The sequence below is a fragment of the Falco naumanni genome, chromosome 2 (assembly GCF_017639655.2).
Source record: "Falco naumanni isolate bFalNau1 chromosome 2, bFalNau1.pat, whole genome shotgun sequence".
Taxonomy (NCBI): Eukaryota; Metazoa; Chordata; class Aves; order Falconiformes; family Falconidae; genus Falco; species Falco naumanni.
This window is the reverse complement of record NC_054055.1, coordinates 68,383,667-68,402,495: the sequence shown is the minus strand read 5'-3', so window position 1 is coordinate 68,402,495 and position 18,829 is coordinate 68,383,667. Positions and strand designations below refer to the sequence as shown.

At 43.7% G+C, this 18,829-nt stretch overlaps 1 protein-coding gene across 2 annotated transcripts in view; it reads right to left on the bottom strand.

The window, feature by feature from the left end:
• The window catches only part of FHL2 (four and a half LIM domains 2), a 63,455-nt gene that overhangs the window by 30,879 nt on the left and 13,747 nt on the right, over positions 1-18,829 (bottom strand). The window contains exon 1 of one of the 2 annotated variants that reach the window (XM_040584661.1): positions 13,209-13,403. The exons of the other annotated variant lie outside the window; for it this stretch is intronic. The gene's annotated coding sequence lies outside the window, so the exon portion shown is untranslated. Of the gene's footprint in view, positions 1-13,208; positions 13,404-18,829 lie in introns of those variants that run through there. 2 annotated transcript variants of the gene reach the window in all.

Below are 18,829 nucleotides of genomic sequence, written 5' to 3'. Positions count from 1 at the left end.
TATATATGTAGCATTTATGTAGCATATATTGCTTGTTCTTCAGTGGCCTGTGTGCTTTAATGGGTTTAATTCTACATGGAGAATGCCATACCTCACATATGGGAAACAAGATGGGAAAAGTATCATTTTCATAGCAGGACTTTTCAATGATTTTACTAATCCTTCAGAAATCTCACTTCAGCTACTGGGTTGATGCTGGAATAACTACAGTTTCAGCACTGATCTTTTCTGGCTGAAGAGAATGAATAAAGAAAAATAGTGGAAAGAGGCAGCTGGAAGTGGAATATTTCTATTTCCCCCAGTTTGACTCACAGAGGAGTTTAGTGTCTCTGAGAGGGCAGGGGAGGTGGAAAGTTACACTTTTAGGTTTGAAAATGGCTAAGCTACTGACTGATTCCTTCCACCATTATTTTATCCTGGAAACTGTTTATTTACTTTATCAGAATTCAACTAATCCCCTTTCTGATGCTGGAACCTGTGTAACACAAGCTTTCATTGAATATGAGAGGGTGCATTTAGGAGAACTGCTGTTTTTGGCACTGCTGCTTAGGAAGTAGTGTAGACTCATGCAGACATTGCATTTTAGTTCATTAAACCTAAAATAACAGCCAAGCAATATTAAATCTTCCTGAAATTTCATTCTCATAAGATGTTCTTAGATAGGTAGTTTTCCCCAAGCATATGAGGAATCTGCAAAGGGTAAAAAGATTTTCTTTAATGTGCATTTTCTCTCCCCATTCAGTCTCCTAGTCACAAGGCTTTTTGCAATATTCTGATCTTCCTTTCTTCTCCTGGGTGACTCGATACTCAAGTAGAAATACTCAGCAGGTAAGAAATATCAGAGTTGCACAGATTCTGATGAAGGAATTATGGATACCTTTGGACAATACATTAAAACCACTGCAGCCAAGGCAGATAGGGAACTTAACATGAAGTGAAAGTCTGTCCACTTTGGGTTGATGCAAGACTTCTTTTATTTTTGGAAGGATGTTTAGCCTAAATCAGTATAAAATGCTTAGTGTTTTAGAAACTCCAGTCGAATCTGGAAAAAAAAAAGTTTCTATGTTTCCTTTTGTAATGTGTTTGAATAATTTTCACATACAGCCTTAAACTGTTTTCTTCAGTGAGTTTATAGAAAGGTGCCATGGCTCAGTAGCACTGGGGAACTTCTGGTTTTGTATATGAAAAGTTGTCTTCTGAAGGGTAATATATTGTTATGTCGTAAGATAGATGACATGATTCAAATTCAAGGGTGTTTCTGTGACAGCATGGTCTGGGATGGAGCTGAAAGCAGTTTAGACCATTATGGTCTAATTAGACCCTTGGACAAGGATTTTGTTCAGTTTTTGAAGTTAGTCAGGACCTTGTTTCCTATCCAGTTAGCCCCAGTTTCATTCAGAGAAATCTATCTCTTGAAAGAGATACCTCAAGGGGAATGTGGCAGTGAGACGCTGGTCAACAATGCCACTGTCTGTGTAATTGCTCCTATGCCCCTTTGTCCATGGACAGTTGAGATGTAGAGATGGTTTGCAATGGATGACCCAGGCAGAAAGACAGCCATGTCCCTGTTGCTGCTGCTTTCCTTTATTTCAGCTGGGCAGATAAACAGCTCTTGACACTGATGAGCGGTGGAGCATGAATTGAAGGGAGAACAGGGGAGAAAAGCTGTGGTGCTCAAGGAGGGAGCAGACAGCACACCAGAGGAAACTTCAAGGAGCAAGCCAGAGTTTTAAGGAACTGGTATCTGCTGAGGAAAATCCCTCTTGGTGACAGCTGGGTTTTCAACAGCTTGGAAAGCTGAGGCACCATGTTACAGGACTGACAAGTCCTTCACTGGACAAGCATCATCATGATCAGAGCCACCCCAGGTCCTCACAGATTAAAAGAAGCCCAAAAAGCCATTGCAGGATAAAGGCAACGCATCAAACAATTCCCCAAGCAGCAGGTGTCTGTACCATGTGGGCCAGCTACCCTGGAGAGCTTTCACTAGGCTGCTAAGCAAGTGAAGATGAAACCATGAAGAGTTGTAATGAAGCCAGTGGAAAGCAACAGTTCTTGTGGAATGTAGTCTTTTCCTTCCCTGCTTTCCCCAACATTCTTTCTCCTTCTTTCGTCTTGCTAGGAAACAGATGGTGCCTCTACTTTTAAGGAAACAGAGTGAAACATTTTGATCTTTGCTGTCCCCACACCTCTTTGGACTCTAGGCATTCCCTAAGCCCATCAGTTCCACAGTTTGTTCATCTGAAACCAGGGACAGAGAGCTTGGTGTCACATCTTTGGAAGTGCTTTGGGATCCACAGACAACTTCTAACAAGAGGTGAATGGTCTTTGGAAGCTATGATTCTAAATGATGATAGTGCTGAGATCTATGTGGAAAAGCTGTTGCTTCTTTCCTTTCCTCTGGATTCAGTTTGATTGCCATGTGGGCCCCTGACTATGACAGATGGGAAGAGGCTTTTGGGTTCCCTACCCCTACGGGTGGAACATGGGATGTCAAATTACTACAGCTTGCAGTAATTGCTGGTCTTCTGAACTGGCAAATACTACCCCTTAATTTAGGGTTTTATTCATTTCAGGATAATCATGATTTATGGCTCCCTGTTTCAGACACATGAAACACTGTGATTGTTCCAAAAACCGAATTGCTCTGTGTTTCTGATAGCACGAGACATGCAATTCTGTACAAAATAGTTCACATTCCCTGCAGCGTTCCCAGCACGCTCCAGTGTTTTATGCAAAGTCCCCTTTCCAGAATCCTCCCCCTCCCACTGCCCCACTGCTCATAGCTTCTTCTCCAAAACTTTACTTCTGTGTGAATAATTTTCTTCTTCTCCCCATGACGCTTTTTCTGCCCGCATCCTTGACATTTTTTATGACCCTCTTGAAATAGCCAACAGCAACATTTGTAACTACCATTCTCCCTTATCAGCTAGGCAGAGTCCCCGTGAGCTTCTGAGTAGAGAGGTTTGTAAAATGGGGCAGTTGACAGACACCTCAAGAACTTTATCTAACTCATTCCCAAGGCAGGAGTGACAACATCCAACTCATTTTTTGTCTAATTTGCCCTCAAGGATTAGCATTAGGGCTCAACAACCTCCAAAATCAAATGAGCATAAGTTTTTTCAGTATAACAGAAATGTGAAAAGGCAGAAAGAAAGAAGAGATTGAGACTAGAGTTTTCAGTTTAACATTCATGCCTGTAAAGGATGACTAGTGTGAGGCAGAACCTGTAATTTGTATCACGCCATAGCAGTATGAGAAATGCTGAACAGAAGGGTTCTTCCAACTTATTACCTTGTTCTTGGGGACTAAGAAGTGTCTTGGGGAAAAAAGTGAGAATAGTCTGTAATGATATCTCTTCATAATACTCTCCCAGTCTCCAACAACTTTTGGCTCAAGGATTTCTCAACCTGGAGGCAGTATCCATACTGAATATCACTTCCATGAACTCGCATAGTTCCCTCCTGATCCCCTGAAAGGAAATTCAGAGTTTCCTGGAACAGGTAGCTCTATGTTGTTAAAGAACCATCTCCTTGTGTTCATTTTGAACATATTACCTCATCTGATGCCTCTTAGGTCTCACATTTTCAAAGATAATGAGCAACTGATCTTTATTCATATGCTACAGGCTGTTCACGTCTTTGTCAATCTTTATCGTATGTCCCCTCAGCCACCTCTCTACTAGGCTGGAGAATCCCAGCCTACCTAGTCACTGTATGAAAGCCACTCCCCATGTTTTATCATCCTTCCCCAAACTGTTTCCGTTTTGCTTTTTCAGATGAGGTGGCCAGAACTTTAACATTCTATTTGCTTTTTGGCTGTTTTCGACACTAAGTAGTTTTTTTTTGTAAACCTATATAACCCCCAAATTTCACACCCAGGTGGTCAGTTCAGAACCATTACTTTATAGCTAAAGTTCCGTTTTTCCCCACATGCGATGCTTCATGCTTATCTACATTCAGTTTAAGATGCTGTTCCAGTGCCTACTCATCCTGTTGCCTAAGAGCCTTCTGTTTCTCAGTCTTAGAATTTCCACTAATAATCTCCTGTTAATCTCCCTTTACTGTAAGAACTGCCTGTTTATCTTTCAACTGATTTCATGCAATACATGCAAAGATTTTTCCTCTTATCCTGTGCTGCTGACCTGTTTTTAAGGGATTTTGGTGAGGGCCCTTGTTGAATACATGGAAAAGCACAAATATGCAGATCTCCTGTATCTGTATGTTTATCATCTTACAGGAACCCAATGGATTTGTAGTGCGTGATTTCTATTTACAAAGCTGTATTGAATTTCTCCCAATGTATCATTTTTATCGATCTTCTCTATTGTGTGTAGTAATTTCTACTAAATTGATTAGTGGAAATTAATCAAACTTACCAAACTGTAATTCCCCAGTTTCTCTTGGAACCATTTAAAAAGGTTGGCACCGTATTAGTGACTTTCAGGTGCTCAGTTCTAAGCACATTTTAAATAAAAGGCCATGCACTATTATTGTTTCAGCTAATTCATCCTTGAGTCCCTTCAGATCTTCAGTGAACACCATCTGGTTCTAACATTTTCTTCCTATTAATTTTGTTTATTTGTTCCATACCTCTTCTACAGACATTTCAGCTTGAAATAGACCTTCTGACAATCCCCATAAGGAAGTGTTCTGCTGCAGGAAACGCTTCAAGTTCCTCACAGCAAACACAGGAGTGAAAAAAATTATTTAGTTTTTTCTGTTACAGCCATGTCTTCCCTGAGGATTCTTTTTGTACCCTGGTTATTTATTGGTGCTATCATTCCCCAAACCTTTCAACTTGCCTAGCGTTCAAAAGACATACGGTTGTAAATCACTTCCCAGATTACTTCAGCCTTGTAATATTTTGATGTAATTAGAAACAGTCACCCTCTCCAATCTGAATGTGATTGGGGACATCCTGTTTTGCAGAAAGATCCTTCTGTATGGCAACAGTTATTTTTCTGCTCAACTACTGTTTGTATATACTACAGATAAACTGAGAGGGTCTGAGACGTAGGATCAGACATATATTATGGTTGAAAATATGAGCTTAGATCGCACTTTGAAGTAGAGTCCTTGCTGTTGATCCTCTTAGGCCTGTGCTTACTTTGAACTCTGTAAGTGCTCAGGCCCTTTAAATAATAGGATTAAAGTAATCATTTAGTTGCTGATGTGAATTTCATGTCTAACACTTCACATAGAGCTGAAAAAATATACCATCCATTGTTAGCCTGATAGATGTATGGATTGTGTTTGTCCCTACCAAGTTTATATTCACATGGCTGTCTAGTGGAGTTGCTGTCTTAATGTGAATGAAATTCAAATGTTGTAAAATGAAATAAAGGCTTGTAACAATGGCTTGCCTTGAAGATAATGTGTCTCATGTTGGAAGGTAAGTAATTTTTTTGAATTGTTAGAGAGGAGTCAGAAATAACAGTATGAAGCAGCGCTAGTCCTTTCATTTATCCCTACTGGCTGACTGTAAAGTCTAGTGAGTCCTTGCTGGATTGCCACAATACAAATGCCTTACACGACTGAGCACTGTCCGCATGGCTGGATGCTCCCCCAAGAGCTGGTCCACAGTGATGCTGACTTTTCCTTATATCAAGAAGGATTTCCAGGAATGCAGACTCCTCATTTGTAATGAAGAGTTCCTAACACTTGGATGTCCAGAAAAAAAATGCAGGGAAAGGGCTGGTTTGTCTGTCAGCAGACACAGCACTGGCAGGCAGAAGAAACTTCACTTGCAGGAGAGGGCAGAGGAAGACCTGGGAGGAAGGCAGGCTGCTCTGCTTGGGTGCCGTGCCCACGCTGCTTCTCCTGCCAGCTTTCTCTGTGAGCATGCCTCAGACCCAGAGCTCTGTGCTATTTCCTTTAGCAATCGGCGCATCCACCCTGCATTTGCATTTGTAAGCGCAGGGGGGGAAGGCAGGAAAGGGGGCTTGGCTGTAGGTGCTTGGGCAGGTATCCAGGTTGAGCCTGTTCACAAATCTTCTCACAGCAACTGGCACTACCCACAACTACCTGCACAACCGAGGACATGAGAGACAGAATGTCCACACGACAGAGAGAGGAATGGCTAGGACAAAGGGAAGACCGTGCACTGACCCAAATGATCCCCAGGATGCAGGCTGGGCGCTCCTGCTCATGGTGGTGGGAGAGGGTGGTGTGGCCACACCACTTCTTTGTGTGCATTTTGACACTGGAAACAAAGTGAGGGCTGCTGAAAAGAAACGGATGGATGAACAAACTTCCCTTGCATATTGCAATCTCCTTGCAGCCTCCTTGTGCCCACGACAGGGACATCTTCTCAGGGGTGACCTCATCACCCATTCCTGTGGGGGCCACTTCCTGCCTTCCCTGCCTCCATTTATACCAGTAGCTTGTGTTGTCCCAAACATAGCAGAGGATGGTCCACACTGTTCAACTCTAAGTGCAGCCCCTGGTCTGGTTGAGCCCAAAGCCCCCATCACCCTCCCAAAGGGTCTCTGGCATGGCCCAAGACTGGCCTGCTCAAAGGACTGCTCCTAACAAAAGGGTGGATGTGTGCATCTCATTTTGCCTGGTAAGACAGTGTAACTGTGTGGACATCAGCTGTGCCAATACTAGTTGGTCTCAGGACCAATATTTTGTTATAAATCAAAATGTTTCTGAGACAGAACTAGCTAACAGAGAAACATGACAGTAAATCAGATCAACCTATTTTCCACAAGGTTGTCCTTAGAAATCCTGTTCCTAAGATGTCTGTGGTTTGGTTGATGTTGTCTGTTCTTCTATCTCACACACCATTTGTTCCTCAGGATCAGGAGAAAGCCTTTTTGGCCCACTCTAGTCCTTTCTTGAATCTTTTGCTGCTTGTAGTTCTGTGGTCCCTTGGTCTTCAGACCTGATAGAGCATGGACCTAAGATTCTTGAAACGGACAGTTTTGTTGTTTGATTTTCAACTGTGTGCAAAGGTGCCAACATCTGCACCAACTGCCTTCCTGAATTCTGTCTACCTAAAGATCTTAAGCAGAACTATATGTCTTTGTACTGTGCACACCATATACTATGTTCATGTAATCAAGTCCATATAATGATACCCTCTTCTCAGCCACCAGTATTCCACAGCAACAAATAACTGTATCTAAGACACTAATTGCACTAATAAATCTAGATCCTCCTTAGGTTATGAATCTGCAAGTTATTGAACTGCAAGACTTAAGTAAGGTGACACTACAAATAACACCGTGGCTTGATTCAAGGTTGTGAATCGTTAGGTAGACAAAGAAATGTGAATATTATTACTGTGAAGTTCAGAAATGCTTCTGCAGCCAATCTTAGAGGTGTCAGAGTAAAACTTACTGAATTTGATGAGACGGAGGGTGAAACAGTTTACAAATGAATGACCTTGGTAGCAGTCCTGATAAGAAGTTCCAATTGCCTTTTATAATAGGTTATTTATAATGATTGAATATTTTCCCATTGATTGCCTAACTAACAAACTTACATAAGCACCTTCCATTAACAGTGAAAGCTCTGTTCTTTTTCTCATTTTAAATGGTTAGTCTAAAATGAGAGACACCAGTGTCCTAGCTGGCTGATTATCATTGTTACCACAGTCAGACTGATGTTTTTTGGAAGCAATTAAGTAAAAATAACTGGAATACAAGTCTAACTTACAGCATCAGATCAGGAAAGTACAGTCTCATGGAAAATCTCTTTCCACTCAAGTTTTCTACAAAAGACAATTTTTCCATTGCAATCTCAAATTTTTCAAAAACCTTCAACTTTGCACTAAGAAGTGCATTGAATTGAAACTTTTTGAGGTAATGTTGGTTGGAAAGACTATTGCCATTACAAAATTTCAAACAGGTTTGTGTCATTTTCTGCCTGCAGATGAGAATGGATGGTCTAGAAAACCATCATTCTTCAGTCCCTCCTCCCAAGTTTCTACTCTTTTTCATAATCCTTAATTTCTAAATAAACTCTTTCACATCATTTTGTTCTGAAAGGCAAAGTCATTTCTGCAGACTATTGCTCTCTGTCACAGCCCTACCAAGCAAGGAAAAATTCCTAATGAAATATTTCCACTTCCTATAAGGGTTCTTGTTTCCACCACAAGCACTTCCCATTCATCTGATGTGCTCCTTCTGTGCCTTGAGTCCCACTTCACACTTGCAAGCAAAGTTTCAGGAGGATAGCCTTGGTTCACCTCATGAATCTCCAGAGAATGCCCCAGAACATATCAATACATGAAAACCAATACAAGAAGCAAAAATAACCAAGGAGAAAAATGAGAAGTAAGCTCAAACCAGTTCTTTTTCCAGAGTCTACATTACTAAAGTACCCCAGTTTATAAAAGTGGAAAGGAGGGGAGAGTTTGCAGGTAGTAGTTACGGATTTTGATAATAAAGTCTATTCTTTGATCAATTAAATGCTCTGTGTAATGTTTGCAAATAACCTATAGTAGCATCCAACTCCCCCCATTTTAACTGACCAAATGTTAGCTGACCCAAACAAGTCATCCATGATCCCGCTACAGTGGATGGAGAAAAAGGGGTGCTTGCGAGGGGCGATTTGTTAGACACCCGTTGAGGATGGAATGAATTTCCCTATAAATGTGCTTTTCCTTCCACATCGAATCTAGAGGGAATCCAGCTGTCTAGGTCAGACAGACTCCTGACCTTGGATAGCTAAAGCATGGCAGGTTTGTCCAGGAAGAATTCACACACCTGAATTCAGCCACTGTCTTTCCCCCTACCTAATTGAGCAGAACTGGACACGTTGCTCATGTTGGCTAGAAGATTTTTTAGGCAGATGAAAGGAAGAGAGAGTAGAGTCTCTTTCCAAGACTTACTTGTTGGAGCCCTGGGTCACTGCAGCCCTGATCTGGGTCTCATAGCCTGCCAATCCTCACCACACTTCAGCACTTGAGCCTTCCCTCACATCTGGCCCTTGCTCCTGCTTTCTGAATTAGGAAAAAGTGCTGCTTGTCTCCCCTAAAAGGATGTTGGGAAAAGAAATACTTGACGATATGAAATGCAGGCCATATGAGTACATAACACACAGTGTGCTTAACCTGTGCTTATGTGAATTCTTGAGCTGGGGCTTGCACCCAGAAGTTGAAACCCACAACAAATAGTTTATTCTGATAGCTTCCTCTTGTTTACTGTTCTGTACCAGGAGTGCCATGTTAAACAGTGTTGACACAGCTCTCTTTTTATATTATAATAATTGTCCTAACCCCTTGAGTGTCCTGCTGCCTTCTGCACCCAACACCAGAGGCTGTGGGGCATATTGCAGTCAATGGATTTCATGCATAGGAAATTAGGTTACTCAGCATTTAAAAAATGGGACAAATAACAGAATAATGGGCTTCTGTGTTGTGGCATCTGTAGATTGCAAGTATGCCTGGTTTTGTATGGTAATCTCTAGGCATGCTGGGCTTTGCTTCCCTAGCTGCAGACTACCAAAAAGGAGCACTGGTCAATGTTACCTACTTCCCTCCAACAGAAAGCATGCAAATTTCTAGTGAGACTTTGGTGAAAATCCTTTAAGATTGACAGGGAATATGCTGATCTGAAAGGCCACTGGCTTTGTTTGTGAGGTGTGTGAAACGATTTCTGACCCCATGTCTGTGCCCATTCTACTTCCATGACAACATGGTTTTATAAAGTACTTATTTTCCTATTTTAAAGGAGAGTTTTCCTCTGGTTTGTTGTGATATGGAAGTTTCACAGAGACAGCAGGAAAAATGTTATAAAAGGGAACCTGTACAACTGTCTTCACACAAAACATTACCAAAACTATAAAGGGAAATGGGGAAAATACTTTTTATTCTAGCTCTTTCAGTTTCACTACTTCTTGGTGGCATGTGTTAATGGTAGCCAGTAAATCAACCTGCAGCAGAAACATGTTGAGTTTTATGAAGTTGATGGATCCCTTGAAAACCTGTATGGTAGTGCTCCTTCCATGTTTATGTCAGAATGAGCTGAGGAAAACCAGACAGAATTGCTCCAACCGCTTTCAGAAAAACTAGGACTCTGTATAATATGACCTATGCTTCTCAAAGCTAATCAGCATTAGATGATGAACGTTGTTGAAACAGCCTGAGATTTATCAGCATGAAACTGTACTCACTGTGATATAAAGCCAAAGATAAAATGTTGCAGCCAGTAATAATTCATTTCACTGAAAAACAACTGTGTCGGAATGCCTGTGCTCTGGTTAGACAATACACAGCTACAGAAAAAGGAAAACTGGTAAGAAAAAAATGTGAAAACGTGCTTTGGTGGTGCCAATCCGCACAAGTGTGGCATTATTAAAGTTAGAAGGAAAAGGAGGAGATGTGAGCTTTGCTACTAACATCAGTGGATGTTTCTGAGAAAACTACCATTGATTTAAGGGGGCCAAGATTTCACCCCCAAATCAGTATTCACATTCCCTTCCTCCTCTGGTTTTCTTCCTTGTAAAATGGCCTTTTACATTTTCTCTATTAAAGAAGTGTTTGAATGAGTCTGCCCCCTCCCAGCCTCTTGCCAGCTGCTATCAAAGGTCTGCCTTGTTCTGATGGCTTGCTGTTTGGAAGGGAAAAAGTAAAGTTATTCATCCATTAATCATATTTTCAAATGCTAGGTAAGAACAAAGTATTATTGTTGGAAAGACTGCCCTTAGAATGGGTTCAGTTTGGGAACAGGCTTTGGGTCTTTTTGTTTTATTTAACTTTTAAATTCAAATCCAGTGAAAAATCCCTGCATTAGTATGTATGTTCCTCTATTTTTTCAAGGTAAAGATCTTTGGCCAACATATATATTTTTTAAAAATCCATAATGTTTTGCTGCACATGACTGGAATGCTGCTTCTGCTTCTTGTTTTTAAGAGGGAATACTGTTAATACAGCAGTGGTAATACTTTAATACTAAGAGCAGAACCAGAACAATTTTGTTATTTTTATTGTTTTAGCCTGAGGCTTGGATGATAGACAAAGAATCTGAGGACATGAGAAAATTTCTAGTATGGGAGAAGTGGGACCACTCTATAAAAAAATATTAGTTTTGTACACAATTTCTTTATTGCACAATTTAGTGTGGAAGCACATCAGTTTAGCTTAATAGGAAGATCTTGGCAAAAACAGACCAAATGGAACAGTGGGTCCAGCTAAGGCAGCTGCCAGTTCCCACTGGTGGCTTGCTAAAAGTCAGTGCTGCACTCTCTGGTAGGACCGCTACCTCTAGGCTCCAACCAACACACAAAACTCATCTCACCAGTGCTAGGGAGCAGGAAATTGGAGCTCTGTGCAGATCTGAGCAGAGCAGACCACGGTCTAGCAGCAAGACTGTTAATGCTGGAGAACAGAGAGACATGTGGAGACACCAGCTGCGATGTCTGAAGACATTAAGCCTCCCAAGGCTTCCATGCAGGAACAGTAAGCCTCAAGATAAAACAGGAGTGTGTGCAGACGATTTGGTATTTTACATTCCTTTCTTCTTCCACTGAAGTTATGTGCTGTTCTTCACATGAAAGGTGGGGCAAGCTTGTTCCTAAGTGTGCTATGTTGGCACTATCTAAGCCTGCACCATCATAAGCTTGGAGAACTCAGCCAGACAAGACATACTAACTGAGGTTTTTCACCATGGCAGCAGGTCCCCATCACAGGTGAGGCTGGACACATGTGGGCACCCTCAGAGGCCATGTCTGTACTTATAAATTGAACAGGACCACAGGATGCTCCCGGGCATTGAGACTCAGTCAACCGTGCTGGTTTGCTGTCCAGATGTCTGCTAAGGCTTTCCCATCTGGGGATGGATTGGGAGCAAATTCTGTCCCTAGGACATGTTTTGGATGTGGCCACTTGATTTCGGAGGCCAGGAGTCAGTAATGGCCTGGGCATGGCCCCAGGGATGATTCAGTTCCACCTGAACATGAAGAAGAACTCCTTTACCTTGAGGGTGATGGAGCCCTGGGACAGGCTGCCCAGAGGGGCTGTGCAGTCTCCTTCTCTGGGGACATTCAAACCCGCCTGGACACGACTCTGTGCAACCTGCTGTGGGTGACCCTGCTGTAGCAGGGGCTTGGACTGGATGATCTGCAGAGGTGCTTTCCAACCCTGACCTTCCCGTGATTCTCTGATCTCCTGCAGGAGCGTTGCCAGGCGTATTGCATGCACTGCCATGACAGAGCCCAAGAGACAGCCCTGGGACCGGACCCAACATCTCCATGTCCACTGATCTGATCAGCACCTCGTGTAAACACCCACCTGAGTAAACAAACTCTGATGCAAAATGTGATAGCTTTATTCTCAGGCTAAAAGTAAGCAAATATTTCTTACCTTTGTGTCATGATCCTTGGATTAAAAAGCCTTTTGTTGTAAGAACGTTTAAAGTAAAAATGCATGTATAAATGCATCCAAACAAATGTACGCACATGCACAAACAATCTTCTTTTTCCAAAGAGGTCTTTTATTGGCTTCATTTGAAAATTAATGCTCTCATGAGATGAGGTTAAAAGTAATTTAAAGTAACAATAGCTTGATAATTAGCGTTTGGCAGTTATTGCTCATGCTATTTTACAGGCTAGTTCTGACAAATTCCTGCTTTGACACCCAGTTGTGTTTCAGTGCTTTTTCCCTTTCCCCACAGCTGCTGTAATCGATAGCAAGTAATTGTTTAAAACATGAAATCAGCAAGCATCTCCTGTAATTTCCCTTCCTTTCTTTCATGGCCATTAGGAAATGGTCTGAAAGAGGGGGGGAAAGTAAAATGTTCCCTCTGTTCTCTTTTTTTCACTATCTATTCATTTTCCAAATATTCATCATAAAGAAGAAAATGCTGATAGAGGGAAAAAAACCCCACAAACCTAATCAAAAGCTTTCTGCCTGAAGCCATTCAGTTTGCTATTCAAACCAGGAAAGTGTCTATAGTTAGACATGGTTGTGTTCCTTGAGAACACGAAAACATGACAGCATATTATTAGTGCAGAAACTAAAGAGCAGCTGTTAGTTAGCACCTGGTTCCCAACAGCAGACTGGAAATACAAAAAGAGACACTCTGTGTGTGCACTGGCAGCAAGAAGGGAACAAACATCTTAAAATCCACTCTTCCCCTAAGAAAGCAGTGCTCCCTTCATGATGTCTACACAAAGCCTTGAGAAATCATTGCAAAGGGAAGGTGAAAGGGAGAAAAATGCCCCAAGGACAGTGAAAACCAAAACAAGGCACTGTCTTACCTTGCTGCAGCTCGGCACTGCCTCTGCTTGTGAGCCTGTGAACGAGAGAGGACGGGGACAGGCTCGCTGCTTTATTGGATCGCCCAAATTGTGTGTCTAGTAATTAGACAGTTAGGCATTCTTGCTTTGGGTGAGCTATAAATATAATACCTCCAAAGTACCAGCCATCGGCAGGAGATAAGGACCACAGCATCCCTGTACTACCAGCCTTTTAAGGCATCACAGCTAGAGCAGCACGAGGCCCCCGATGGAAAAGGCTGCCGTGCTCTGGAGCAGACCCGGCCCTTTGCTGTGCTCCATTTGGGAGTGCTTGATCTTAAAATACACTCACCTGCTGCAGAGAGGTCCTGCGAGGGACCCAAAGGAGCTGGCAGTATTTCAGGGCTTGATATTTTGGCTAAGCTATGAGCAACTCTAATTTCTCAATCACATTATCTGTCAGGGCTCTGGGATTGACAGAAACACCCTAGGAAATGCCAGCTGCTCTGCAGATGTAAGAGACTCCAGCTCCCCTTCGTCTGTCTGTCTGTCCCTTGCAGGTGTGCAGCCTTGTTGCAGGGGAGCCTGTGCCTCGTGTCCTGCCTTGTTTTACCCCTGCATTACATTGTGTGGGGAGCGGTAGTGTCAGTGCTACCATTTCACAGCAAAAAAGACAGCAACTTTAGAGACTGGCTTGAAGTCATGGAATAAACATGCATGGGCATTGGGGCCGTAGCTCAGGAGCGAGCTCTCTGCCAGGTGTGATGTTGGGTGAAGGGAACACTGGTACGTGGAAGGAGCAAGAGATTAGAGGTGGAACAAAGCTCCTCCAGCAGCTCCTGTAGGCAGTGTCTCACTGGCTCTGGAAGAAAACCTGTTGGAGCAAAGCTCAGTGCGGCAGTGGGGCTACAGCCTGCCTACCTCTTTGGGGCCATCTGCATTTCAGTGTACTTCTGCAGGGAAAGCTGCAGCAGAGGCATGGTCCTTGATACAAAGCTGAACTATTTTAAACATTTTTTTTTTTGGGAAAGGAAAAGGAAAACCTCTCTTCAAGTGAGGGAGATGGAAAAAATTAGCATCAAGTAGCCTCCACATGCAAGCAAATGACCCTGCATAGCAGCATACATCTCTGAAGAAATACTGTGCTGTTGAACTGAGGCTGCCTCTTGTTCCTTCTCCTGGCTGAAGCAGGAGTACTTGCTGAGGGATTTGATTTCTTTGCTGGATTTACTTCTTAGTTGCATGGTCCTGAAGAGCCCCTATTCCCTTTATCTCCCTCTTCTCCCTCTTCTCTGCAGAGTGCTGGCTGAGCAATAGTCTTTAGGAGACAGTGTCAACTCCCAGCTTGTCTCTGAGCAGTTAGTTTGGATAGCAAGCATGGGTCAAGCCATGGAGACTGGATACTAACATGAACTGTGTGCCAAGCTTTCTGACATGACAAGCTGATTTATGGTTTGACATGGAGCCCAGTCAGGTTTTATGGTTTTAACTCCAAACCAATGAGGGGCTGGCATCTGAAGGGCTCATCCTAACATAAAAAAGCTCATAACTGCACGTCCTCTGTCCCTGCCAAGCAACATGATTTGACAGCCTGAGTCAAGTCTCTTGAACAAATGACTTTCACACATCTCCTCTTGTGCATGCAAAAATGCCCAGCTTCCAAGCACCGTGGACAAGGAGTATAGGCTAGAGACTTAGGTTAGGGAGAGAGATATCCCAGATTCCTGATGAAAATACTGTTCATTCTAGAACTAGAGACCTTTTGCCACATGTTCCTTTAGCTACTGTGTAAACAGCCCTTTCACATTTCCCAGAACAATAAACAGTTATGAAAAGCTGTATAAGCAGCAAAAATGTTGTAGTTAGGACATACGTTTGGACAGTTCTGGAAAGCCTCAACCTTTTCCTTTTAGCTAATTTTTTTGTTTGCATGATTCAAAGGTCCAAGTGGTGTTGTAGAAACAACCTGGATAAAAAATGGTTGTCCCTTGCTCCGGTCCAGGATGTCCTGGGCACTAATGCCATGTTTAATCCTCAGGTGTCAGCCTGATTACAGAGCACATTTGGATTTGGTGTAAACATCAAGCAGCTGGGGACCAGCTTGGGGTAAACGTGGCCTCCCAGCACACTTCATCTAACTATTTGGGAACGTCCGTTACAGATCTGTAATCAGCAAACATTACCACTTTTCTCTCTGAAAAAAATCAAATGACCTACAAAGCTGTTGTCCTCGCACTGTCCCTCTAATTAAACTGTCCCAGTTTCATGTCAAGTATTGCTTTGCTCGTTGATGGGGAAAGGAGGGTTCCTTGAGAATGGACGCCATAGGGAGGCTAAAGCATCTATGACGAGTCAGGCTGCTGGGCCTGATCCTGTGCTCCCCACAGCAGGTGACAGCTGAGCTGCTCCGCTGAGACAGGCAGGGAAATGCTCCCATGGTCATGGCACAAGCACCTCTGAGATACAGAGCAGTGCCAGGCCAATGATGGAGCAGAGGTATTCCTGCGGATGTTGTCAGAAACAGAGACATCTCCAGGCTTCTCAGCTTTATAGTGGCATCAGAATTTAGCCTTTTAAAAAGAGGGACGGAGGCTGAAGCGCTCTGGCCCAAAGCAGCAGTGGCACCACGGGCCCCTTTGCCATCTCCACTCCATGGATCTGCAGCAGTGGTGCCAGCCCTGCTGCTCCCGTGACTGAGGCACTGGCAGGAAGGAAAACAGGAATTTAAGCCAATTCTTTATTCCAAGGTGATGGGAGGTGCATGTGCTAGAAGAGCTGCTCTAGAATCATAGAATCACAGGATCATTTAGGTTGGAAAGGACCTTTAAGAAATTTGCAAAGGAAATGCTGCAAGCTTTAAAGCATGCCTCCCTGTGGAAACCATACCAAGGTCCTGTTACCCATTCCTTACACTGAGCTTAGAAGCTTTGCCACTGACCCCTCACAATCAGGATTTGCCTTGCCATTCTCTGCAAGTCACAGAAGATGCTACAGTGTGGGCATCTGAGAAGGATGTAAATCTTCAGGACAGCTTTAACAAATAAAAAAATCTCACTAGCTTGCACTGGTACTGCCTTTTCTAAAGGAAGACCTCTATTGACAGATATTCATGGGAATCTGACCTTGCTGTCCTGACATTTGTGTTCATGGTGGGTAGCACAGGATTAAAACTGTGTTATGAGGTTGTTGAGCCTTTAATCTAATTTGGAGGATTTAGAGGTAGGTTCTGTACCTATGATAATGACTGCCAGAGACTTAGCAGCAGAGCCAGAAGGGAAGAGGGAGCCTGTGGAGATTTTGCTGGTAGTCAATATTTTGCAAACACTTCACACTCAGGCCCTTGCGGTGAGGAAGATGGGTTTAGCATTCGCTGTTGAGAACTAGGGACTTGGCTGCGCTAACAAGCCATCAGCCTGCCTGCTTCTTCTAGCCCTTTGCAGTCACAGGTCACACCAGTACCTTCCAAACTTGCCCTTAGAGACCCAAACCCAGCCACCCTGCACCTGGAGGAAGAGCATGCACAAAGGCTGACCCTCCTGCAGACCTGGGGGCATACAGCCTTTCACCAGGAGGCACATGGTGTTTCAGGATCACCTTTAGACTTCCCATGCATGTGAAAATGCTTGTGGCAGGCAGCACTTGGGCTCTAGCAGCAGCAGCCTCGGGGGTACCAGTGACAGTCCCCTGGGGACGGAGGGACACCTGGAGCATCCCAACCCCAGCTCCCTCCCAGTGGGTGTCTGTCCTGGCTGCCACCACCATGCCCAGGCTCTGGAGCATGAGCGGGGTGGAAGTGCCTTCAGATGAAGCAGCAAAGCATGTGTGATTTCCAAGGGCCTCATGTCTGCCAGGCTTGCCTTCCTGCCCTATGTTTTGAGCTGAAGCTCCAAGAAGATGTCATCACTGCAGATACATGCAGGCTTGCGAGCAGGCTGAAATGCTCAGAGCCCTGTGACCTCTGTGTTCTCCATGGGTGCTGTCATCGGTGGTTCACCTCACCTACTTTTTGCCATCAAAAGCTGGCATCTGGTGTAAGCTGGTTATCTGCATGCTTGTTCTGCTGGGTGGGGGTGCATATCTCCCACTGCTGACTACAGGGAGAGAGGAGATGACTCATACCAGACAGCTAACTTCTGGTGGCTGAAGTTATGTGAAATGTGCCTCACTCAGCCTGAGATGCCCCTGCTGTGTGTAGTGTACCACAAAAATGCCTGTGTCAGGCCAGATGTAGGTTAGCCTAGCCCATTTTCTCGCCTCTAGCAATGGCCAGTAGTTCATGCTTGGGAATATATATTCCCAAAAACAGGCTCCTGAATTCTCACAGGTTTTAGTTCGGGGACTCTGAGACAGAAGCAAACTATATTTAATGACCTTGATGGATTTTTTTTTCCCTTTATTTCCATAAGTTTCTCCAGTTCTTTCTGAACCCAAATGCTCAGTGGTGCCATGCCCACTCCCTGCAGCTTGCGCCTCCCAGGCCTGGGGGGGCTGGCAGAGGCTCGGAGCACAGGCAGCAGCTCTTCCCCTAGCACAAACAATACCACATTTGGGTAAACGATGCAGATGAGCCTTAGTCTGAAAATTCAGACACCAAACTCCCCAAAACCTCTAAAACCAAACTTTGCAAGGAAAACCTAGGGAGCTTTCCCCTTTCTCCCCCTCTCCATCCCCCGTCCTGCTCACACTAAGGGAGACAAATCCAGTCCCCAGTCTGCTCTGCTACCTTTCTGCTCTGCTTACGGTCTCAGGGTTTGCTTTGGAAACGTGGGGACACAGCACTGACAAATGCCCTGCGTAAAGAGAGGACTGGATGGTGCCTTTTTATCCAGAGGGAGCTCTGGATATATTTTCAGAGTGCAAACAAGGTTGGAAAAGCAGGAATCATTTCTTCTTCACTCTTCCATTTATCTGCCTGGCAAATGTTACAGCTCACAAAAGGCCACCGCTCTTAGCAGCTGTTCCGTGGCCTCACCTCTGCCCTTTCCCATTTTGGCTGAAATACTCTTTCACTCTGCTGGTTTTGGATCATGCTGAGACTTCTCCAGTCCAAAACTAAATCTACCCTCATAATCCACCAAACTAAGTCCTGATAAAGCTAAGCGGGCTTCATTTAACAACAAGCTGAGATAAAACTATTTGTGGGTGCAGTGACAAAGGGATCCAAGCGATCTCCTGAGTTTAAAGCAGATGAGAGAAGCAAGCCCAGTAACATCGAATTTCAGTGCCCCATTTGCACTCTTACCTGCCTGTTGGAATTAATGTCTTTACCCCACTGGAGCTAACTCCGCCAGTGAGTATGAGTACATGTACAAAAGACACTTTCAGGATTCTTTTTAGGAGAGAGATATTTTCTCATGAGATAACTGTTATCTGAGAGAAGTAAAGTGCTGTGACCCAAGCAGCAAGAGTCAGGAATTGCCACCGGCAAGATTAAGCAAGAGCTCAGTGTGTTTCACCTGCTGCCAAATACAAGGGTGCTTGTATGGGTAAGGAATTTCAGCCTAAGTGGTTTTATTTTGGCATGCATAAGAGACTAAAGCAGACTTTTGTAATAGAAGCTGCAGATTGCCTTAAGCGTAGGTGTAATCGCCAGCCTGGCCATAATAAGTAATAATAATCCCAGCTTTGGCATTAATTCATTT